This window comes from Malaclemys terrapin, chromosome 3, assembly GCF_027887155.1.
Source record: "Malaclemys terrapin pileata isolate rMalTer1 chromosome 3, rMalTer1.hap1, whole genome shotgun sequence".
Classification (NCBI taxonomy): domain Eukaryota; kingdom Metazoa; phylum Chordata; order Testudines; family Emydidae; genus Malaclemys; species Malaclemys terrapin.
Genome location: NC_071507.1, coordinates 130,189,030 through 130,198,093, shown reverse-complemented (window position 1 = coordinate 130,198,093; position 9,064 = coordinate 130,189,030). Strand labels below are relative to the sequence as shown.

The following is a 9,064-nucleotide window of genomic DNA, read 5'->3' as shown; positions in this document are numbered from 1 at the left end:
ATAGGATTCTTTCCATTTGCTTCAATGGGCTTTGGGTCAGGCACTATGTGGTGAACAATTTTAAAAGGGATCCATTTTTCTGTAGTGTTTAGTACTATTTATTACTCCTACCAACATTGTAGCATGTGTTGTAATTATTTTATTCCTTGTTTCCTTTCCTTATACATAATTTCTTGAGCCAACTTTTCATTTATTCCAAAACTCCCACAATTTAGACATGTGATTAACCTCAGATGTGTAACTTTGTCAAAAATGCTTTCCTAAAGAAAAAATAGCCTTGTCATTTCATTAGAAAATTTGCACTTGGGTTCAGAAAGAATTCTCACTTTAATCCTCTTTTAATCATCAAGGTTGCACTGTCTTCCATCATAACCTTTGATTTCTGGGAAGAAGCTAAAATAATTTCCTTTGCACAAAATCCTGACATATGAAGTCCTTGTCATGACATTAATTTAGTTATTGAACTCATGATGAATTTATGTAGGGAGATTTTTCTTTTCAAAAACTTTTTTCCAGAGAAATGCTCAGAATATATTTACATATTCTACCCAAATACATCCTGTTAAGGGTTTGGAAATAGGTTTTTTTTTTTTTCATATTTAGATTCCCCTTCACTAATAGCTGGTTTTCAGAAAATGATAACCTGGTCCAAATTATGAAGATCTCCCTTTCATTATATTTCCAAGGCTACCTCACTCTTCCCCCATTCCCCCCATGAGATTTATTTCTGCATACAGGAGCAAACAATCTGCATGTTTCAACTCACTCTTTCCTTAGAATTCTTCCTCTGGGAGATGGGATGAGAACACTGGGCTTTGCCCCCTAATAAGGTTATTGTTGTATTTGATCACATCCCATCATTAACATATTTATCCTCGCAACAGCCCTGTCAGGTAAGGACCATTTTACAAATGGGGAAGTGAAGCCCAGAGAGACGAAAGGTACATCTACGCTGGAGGTGTAATATCCAGTTCGGGTGAACATACGTGCACTAGGTTTGATTAAGCCCAGTATGTTCCTAGGGTCTCAGACAGAATTGTAGTTGGGGGCAGCTAGTTCCCATGCTGCCACAGCTACCCTGCTATTTTTAGTATACTATCTTCCCCAGTACGGTTCTGTCTGAGACCCTAAGTATATACTTGGGTGGCTAGCGCAACCTGCTGTCTTTGCTGCGTGTCTACACTGCTATTTGATCAAGCTTGCACAATTATACTTTCAGCTCCAGTGTAGACGTATCCTAAGTGACTTGCCCAAGGTCACACAGGAAGTATGTGGTACAGAAGGGAAAGGGAACGGAGGTCTTCTAAGTCCCAAATGTTAACCACAGGACTATCCTTCCCATGAAAGGAGCCAAAGAGTACACTCTCTAAAACTACGTATTTGTGAGTACTGCTGGTCAAAAATTCTCCTTCAAAACTGTTTTTGACAGAAAATTTAGCTTCTGACTAAACAACTTTTTTCACAAAAAGTGACCTCTTCCTGCAGATTAAGCCTCATTTCCTGGCCCATCATATGATATGAATCAGTATTATTATGGCAAAAATTTTGTGAACAATTCATATGCTGAAAGGAGGTTTGCATAAAACAGTAACAAGATAATTCTGAAGTATGAACAGATTTGTAAAAATCTAAATCTGTACATGGAAATTTGTAAACAAAAAAGCTAAATTCTGCAAATAAATTGTTCACCGCACATAATTTTGCCCATTCTAATGCTAACAAATAACTTTGCTGACAGAGCTAACTTAACATGATGATTTAAGAGATTTTCTTTCTTCACAAACAAACATTCAATAGTAGTTAGCTTAAAAAATAAAACATTTTAAATGCTTTTTACTGGAATTCATATGCAAATAATTCAGATTATAAAAAAATCATACAAAGGCCAGTATGCGTATTATATTCACATAAAGAACAATAGAGGTGGAAGGTTAGCGATCATATTAAAACCAGATTAGACACTTTGTTTGCAACACATTAAATGAAACTAATAAATATGCAAATTAGATTATTATTATGTAAATTGCACAATTTCAATATTCTGGTGAAGAACCATATCAACAATTTCAATTAAAAATTACAGTTGTCTACGTATTATAGTTTTTGAGCAGGAATTACTTGACAGCATCTAAAATGTTGAGAAATGATTATTTCTTTATTACATTCCATTTTACATCAACTCCAATCAGAAGCTAAATGCTATTATAGAAACGAGTGTAAAAGCTGTACTAGACAGTTATATTTCCTTCAGCTTCATTCATCATAGAAAGTGTCTTATGAAATGAATCTCTTGAAGAAGACAGAAACTTTACTGTTGTCCTTCTGGTAAATTCTCCTTCAAAGCAAATATTTTCTCTCTCTCTTAGAAAAGCTTTCGTTTCTTCTTATTTCTGTTTGAGAAAGAAATGCAAACAGTAATAATGGGGATGATGTTTTAATGGGATCTTTCTATTTGGTTTTATTCAAATGCATTTTAATCCCACTCACAATGCCTCTTAAAAGATTTTCATATCAAAATGGGCTAGCCTTCGCACCCACTGACAAGTGGTCATCTAAATATTTTCGTGAAATCTTTAGAATGTTGAAAAATTTCATATTGATGGCTGTGCTATTGTAACTAATAGCAATTAGGACATAGTCTACAGTGGAAATCAAGTGATACAGTGAGCAAAGAATTCTAAAATTGTATTGATAGGAAGCTAACATTGAATCACTGGTGGAAGACTGTTTATTATTTAATGGCAATATGAGTCTCTATGTTCCCCTCTGCTGCATTATGTGCACGGAGAACAAAAGCATGGAAACATTATGCAAAATATGAGTGGTAGGCAAGGCAGAGGAAACTGGTTATTATTTATTCACCCCCACCAAGTAACCACATGCAGGGTCACTGCTCCATCTCTGCAATAAACTGGACACAGTAGGGAAAAAGATGAAAAGAAAGGGAAAGGATCCATGGAACCTTTCTGTTCTACAAGGTATAGTCCCATTGGAAATCACTAATAGAATCACTGTAGGATCTGCTGGCAAACTGTTTAAATTACTGCTGCCCTGAGTAGCATTAATTCACCTTATGTGCCACTGGTGGGCTCACATGGTAGCAGATGGTGGGGCAGCTAATGGTATCAGTTTGGTTTTGCTAGCCATGATGTTATTGCTAATGATGGGATTAGGAGGGGTTCAGAGGCAGGGAACTTGTGTAGATAATCCAATATACCAAGATCTTCCTCCACTTTTTACCCCTGCTTAACACACATCATCCCAGCCCTGCCTCACTGTGGGGATGGTGTGGAAAAAGGAATCTTCTGAGCTCCTAAGGTCAGGCATTCCCTTCTGTGCATTTTGAAATGGAAAGGAAAGATATCTCATGACAATTTACAAAATGTTAGTGAGATCTGTGAGGCTAATGTCACATGTTTCAGTTCTCATGTTCTACCTAACTAAGGGCTAACCTCTTCTCAGACTACATGCCCACACAAGCTTAAGAGGGAGTAAGAAAATCTGCATGAGTTACCTGGAGATAAGGTTCAGGCATGAAGGAATGAGTATGAGCTGGGCTCTGAGCCAAATTCTCTCTTAGGGCTACTGTGGAGAGTGGTGTAACTTATACAAAACCCCTCCAAATTATACCTAAAGTCAAATATCAGTCCACTCTGAGTATTTAGTTTCAAAAGATCATGGTGGAATAGTGACACTGGAATAAACAGGTCAATTTGCATACTGATGTGTAAGTGTTCACTGTCAAACCTAGTTGCAGCTTAACAAGGGCATAATAGTCATAGGTTCAGTTAGCCGGCCAATTAACTATATGGATTTGCTATGTAAGGTCCAATTCACTGAGGCATTGTAGTCATAGTTCAGGGATATCAAGGACATGATAGGGCTTGGTATGACTGGCAAGTGTAACTATTGAAGATAGATTTACAGTCAGATATTTGCATAATAAAGAGACAGATGGAACAGGAGCAGGCAGAAGAGGTTTTAGGTTTAAAGGGTGTTAGTAAAAAAAAAAATCATTCCTTTAGTGAAATCAGTTTGAATAATACAAATGTTGATTAGTCACTACATTTCTCTGGGCCAGAGGGAAGAGATTGTATGAGCTAATGGGTGAAGATTGTTATCAATGGCTGTAAAGGTTTTCCTGAGATTGCTTTTTTCAGCAGCAATTAACCCTGAGTATAAAGAACTTTGCCCAAATGCCACTCAGATAAAGGTGCTGATACTCTTTCCAGGAAAAATAATGAACTTAAAATACAGAGATCCTTCATTGCCACTTAAGCTTTTGACTAGAGGTAGATGCTGTAGGATCATTTGTATGTTTTCAGAGAGAAATGCAGGACAAAAGCACTTGGAAAAGGAACAATGTAATCAGTAATATGAGTGAGATTAATGTGGTAAAGATAATCAGCAGTTTCTGTCTGTTGACCAAACCAGTGAGGATTGGATTTTACAGAAAAAAACAGAAGGACAAAGAGGACAAAAATAATGGCTACTTAGCCCTGGTCTACACTACGAGTTTAGGTTGAATTTAGCATCATCGTTTTAACTCTGCACCCGTCCATATGACAAAGCCATTTTTGTCAACTTAAAGGACTCTTAAAATCGATTTCTGTACTCCCCCCCCCAAGGCGGGGATTAGCACTGAAATCAACCCTGCTAGGTCAAATTTGGGGTAGTGTGGATGCAATTCAACGGTAATGGCCTCCGGGAGCTATCCCAGAGTGCTCCATTGTGACTGCTCTGGACAGCACTCTCAACTCAGATGCACTGGCCAGGTAGACAGAAAAAGCCCCACGAACTTTTGAATTTCATTTCTTGTTTGGCCAGCGTGGCAAGCTGATCAGCACAGGTGACCATGGAGTCCCAGAATTGCAAAAGAGCTCCAGCATGGACCGAATGGGAGGTACTGGATCTGATTGCTGTATGAGGAGACGAATGATGTTCGTCCATCGTTATCGATGAAGACCTCAACAACTCATTCTTTCGATGACCGGGCTCTGTGCGTCCGAAGATGACTGATCAGTCCAATTCGGGTGTGGAACGTCCTATCACACGTCGGGCAGACATGTAATGGCACTGTCAATGATGTACGAGCAGCTCTGGACTTGCGCAGCTCACGCTTTTTTTCAGCCTCAGCAATACGCCTCGCCTCAGAGGTATTACTGCCTGTGTGAATGAGGCTGCGCCATGCTGGACGGTTCAGTGCAAAGGTTTCCCATGTGGGGGTGTTGATCTCGAAGGACTTCAAAGAGGTCTTCAGCGTGTCCTTGAACCGCTTCTTTTGTCCTCGATGGGAGCGCTTTCCCTGAGTGAGTTCTCCGTAGAAGAGCTGTTAGGAATGCATTCGTCTGACATTCTCACGACATGTCCGGCCCACCTGGTCTGGGCTCTCATCAGCAATGTGTGAACTGACGGCAGACTGGCTCTAGTAAGGACATCAGTATCGAGCACTTTGTCCTGCCATCTGATTTTTAGAAGCTTTCGCAGACAGGAAATGTGGAAGTGATTGAGCCTTCGTGCATGACTCCGATAGACAGTCCACGTCTCGCAGGCGTACAGCAGAGTTGGAAGCACCAGTACTCAGTAGACCTTCAGCTTTGTTGGTAGGCTGATCCCTCGATGTTCCCAAACGTTGGAGCGCAATTGGCCAGATGAAGAGCTGGCTTTAGCAATTCTGCAGTTTACTTCATCATCAATTGACACTGCTCGGGAAAGGGTACTGCCCAGGTACGTGAAGTGGTCCACTGTCTGAAGTCTCTGTCCATTTACTGTGATGGACGGTTCTGAGTACGGAGCGTGGGGAGCTGGCTGGTGCATGACCTCAGTCTTCTTGATGTTAATAGTGAGACCGAAGTTGTTGCATGCAGTTGAAAACTTGTCCATACTGGCTTGCATTTCTGGCTCTGTATTAGCATTCAGAGCACAATCATTGGCAAAGAGAAAGTCTCGAAGTACAGTTTCCTTCACCTTGGTGATGGCACACAGTCGCCTCAGATTGAATAGTTTCCCGTCAGTTCTATACTTCAGGCCTACTCCTTCAGTGCAGTGTTGAAAGGCATCAGTCAAAGTGGCAGAGAATATCATGCTGAACAAAGTGGGTGCTAAAACACACCCTTGCTTGACGCCGTTGGTGACTGGGAAGGCCTCAGATGTTTCACCGTCATCCAGGACACAAGCCATCATACTGTAATGAAATTGACGTACCATTCGTATAAATCTGTCTGGACAGCCAAATTTCAACATGATCCTCCACAGGCCCTGATGACTGACAGAGTCAAATGCTTTCGTGAGGTCCACAAAAGTTGTGTAGAGTTCACGATTCTGCTCTTGACATTTCTCCTGTAGCTGACACACAGCGAAGATCATGTCAATAGTCCCATGTCCCTTGCGGAAGCCACACTGTGATTCTGGCAGTAAGCCCTTCTCCAGGTGAGTGATCAATCGGTTCAACAGAACCCGTGGAAGAACTTTCCCCGCTGTAGAAAGCAGTGAGATTCCACGGTGATTGTCACATACCTGGCGATTGCCCTTCCTCTTATAGAGGTGCAAGATGGACACGTCTCTATATTCTTGTGGAATGGTTCCCTGCTTCCAAAATGACTGAAACGGCTTAGTGAGTTTCCGTAGCAGCACGGGTCCACCGACTTTGTTCACCTCTGCTGGTATGGCATCTGACCCTGGGGCTTTGCCACTTGACAGCTGATTGATAGCTTTCTTCACTCGTCCTCTTCTGGTGAAGTGTCCATGGAGTCATTGACTGCAACCTGGGGCATCTTGTCAATAGCCTCATCATTGATGACTGAGGGGCGATTGAGAATTGCTTCAAAGTGTTCAGCCCATCTCTGGAGAATCTGCGTCTTCTCTGTAAGGAGCACAGTACTATCAGAGTTCAGGAGGAGAAAGCTCCCAGAAGACTGTGGACCACAGAGTGTGTTGAAGGCTTCATAAAACCGCTTATAGTTGTTCCTGTCCGCATATGCCTGTATTTCATCTGCTTTGGCGCTCAGCCACAAGTCCCGCATTTTGCGCAGTCGGTTCTGTACTGTTCTGTGAGCGTTGATAAAGACGGTCTTCTTTGCCACTGAGGATGGATCGTTTTGATATGCACGATGCAGGCAGTGCTTCTCAGCAAGTAAGACCTGGATTTCTGCATCATTTTCGTCAAACCAGTCTTGCCGCCTGCATGTGGAGGGCCCCAATACCTTCAATGAAGCTGTATGGACAGTGTTGCGGAATCGCTCCCAGTTTTTCTCAGCGTCATCCTCAATACGAAGATCATCAAGCTCATTCTCTAGGTCTTCCGCTAGATTTTCAGTGATGCGGCTGTTCTTCAGCTTCGACACGTTGATCCTTTAGAAAGCCTTACAGCCTTGTGGTCGTCTCTTCAGCATGATACAGAGCTTCATTTTGGATACTCTGAATCTATGATCCGTCCAACAGTCAGCGCCACACATAGCTTTTGTAACCCTGACATCTTGTCTATCCCTTCTCCTGATGATGACATAATCAATCAAATGCCAGTGCTTGGAACGGGGATGCATCCACGAAGTCCTGTTACGGGTAGGAAGGCGGAAGACAGTATTGCTAATCAGAAGGTCATGTGCTGCATAGGTTTTCAGCAGTAACAGGCCATTGCTGTTACACTTGCTCACTCCATTTTTCCCAATGACTCCTTCCCAGCCTGCGGCATCGCATCCGACTCTTGCGTTAAAATCGCCAAGCAGAATCAGCTTGTCTGTGCGGTGCATTGACGATAGCAGAGTATCTAGTTCTTCGTAGAATTTATCCTTCACATCCTCTGGATTGGTCATTGTAGGAGCATATGCGCTGATCAAAGTAGCTTGTTTTCCTTTTCGAAGCTGAAGCTGCATTGTCATGAGCCGGTCATTCATACCCTTGGGGGAACTGGCAAGTTTCCGAACAAGATGATTCTTGATGGTGAAGCCAACTCCAGATTCACGACTCTCATTGCTGCTGCGGCCACCCCAGAAGAATGTATAGCCACCGCCTGACTCGGATAGCTGTCCTTCATTAGCAAGGCGAGTTTCGCGAAGGGCTGTAATGTCAATGTTGTAGCGTGCGAGCTCTCTAGCGACAAGTGCTGTTCTTCTCTCTGGTCTGTCTGCCATGATGTTGTCCATTAACATGCGCACATTCCATGTGCCAATAGTGATCGATGTCACTCTAAATTTTGTTTTTGTTTTTGTTTGACCGCTTTTGTGGGATCCCCACCAACCGCGGTATGCTGGCCGGGGTAAGGTGAAGCAGGCAATGTTTACAGCACCTTTTCTAGCCCCCTCCTCATACTACGGAGGTGAGCAGTGCAATCCTGAATAGTGGGCGAGCTCCACTGCTGCTTCGGTCAGTGAGGAACGACCATTATGCCTGAGCCGCCTATGTGCAGGTCCGCGGCTACAGCTCCCAGTGTATCCACACCTGCTGCTTTGTCGCTCACCCATCGCCACAGGTCTTGATATGATGTAATATGATATGATATGATGTCGAGACTTGCGCGTTAATTGGATTAAAGTGAGGGAGAGTTGTGTAACATCAGCCTCACTCTCTCTTCCCAGTTCCTATCTGTAACCAGTGGCAGGACAGAAGTCGAGACGGCTGGAGATAGGGCAGGGCGCAGTGGATGACCAGGATGCCTAAGTGTCTTGTTGTGCTCTTAAGCGTTCCACAACGCTTTCTGTCACCGCCTTCCTGACCATTGAACCAGGTAGAACCAGGTTGCCTCAGTCAGCCAGATCCAGCCTTCGCATGCAATGGGTAGACAGGCCCTAACTCACCAAGCGTCTCATACTCATCGGCTACCTCACCTGGTTTAGCCCGCCAGTCGAGACGGTCTCCGGGGTGTGGCCACTGTCGCATGCTGACAGCTACTTGGAGCCACAGGTGAGAGCTGGGTGTCAAGTGGGGACCAACGTGGATAAGCTACTCCAAAGAGTACGACTGCTCCCCCATCAGAGGTACTACCCCTCCCTGACAGCCCCATACAGCCCTGGGGAGATGAATACGTGCTATCAGAACTCTGTTCCAAAAGACGAAATGCCGGAATATT

At 43.1% G+C, this 9,064-nt stretch overlaps 1 pseudogene; it reads right to left on the bottom strand.

Annotated features, from left to right (window-relative positions):
* Positions 1–5,287: 5,287 nt before the first annotated feature.
* LOC128834269 (uncharacterized) lies at positions 5,288–8,147 on the bottom strand (annotated as a pseudogene).
* Positions 8,148–9,064: the final 917 nt, after the last annotated feature.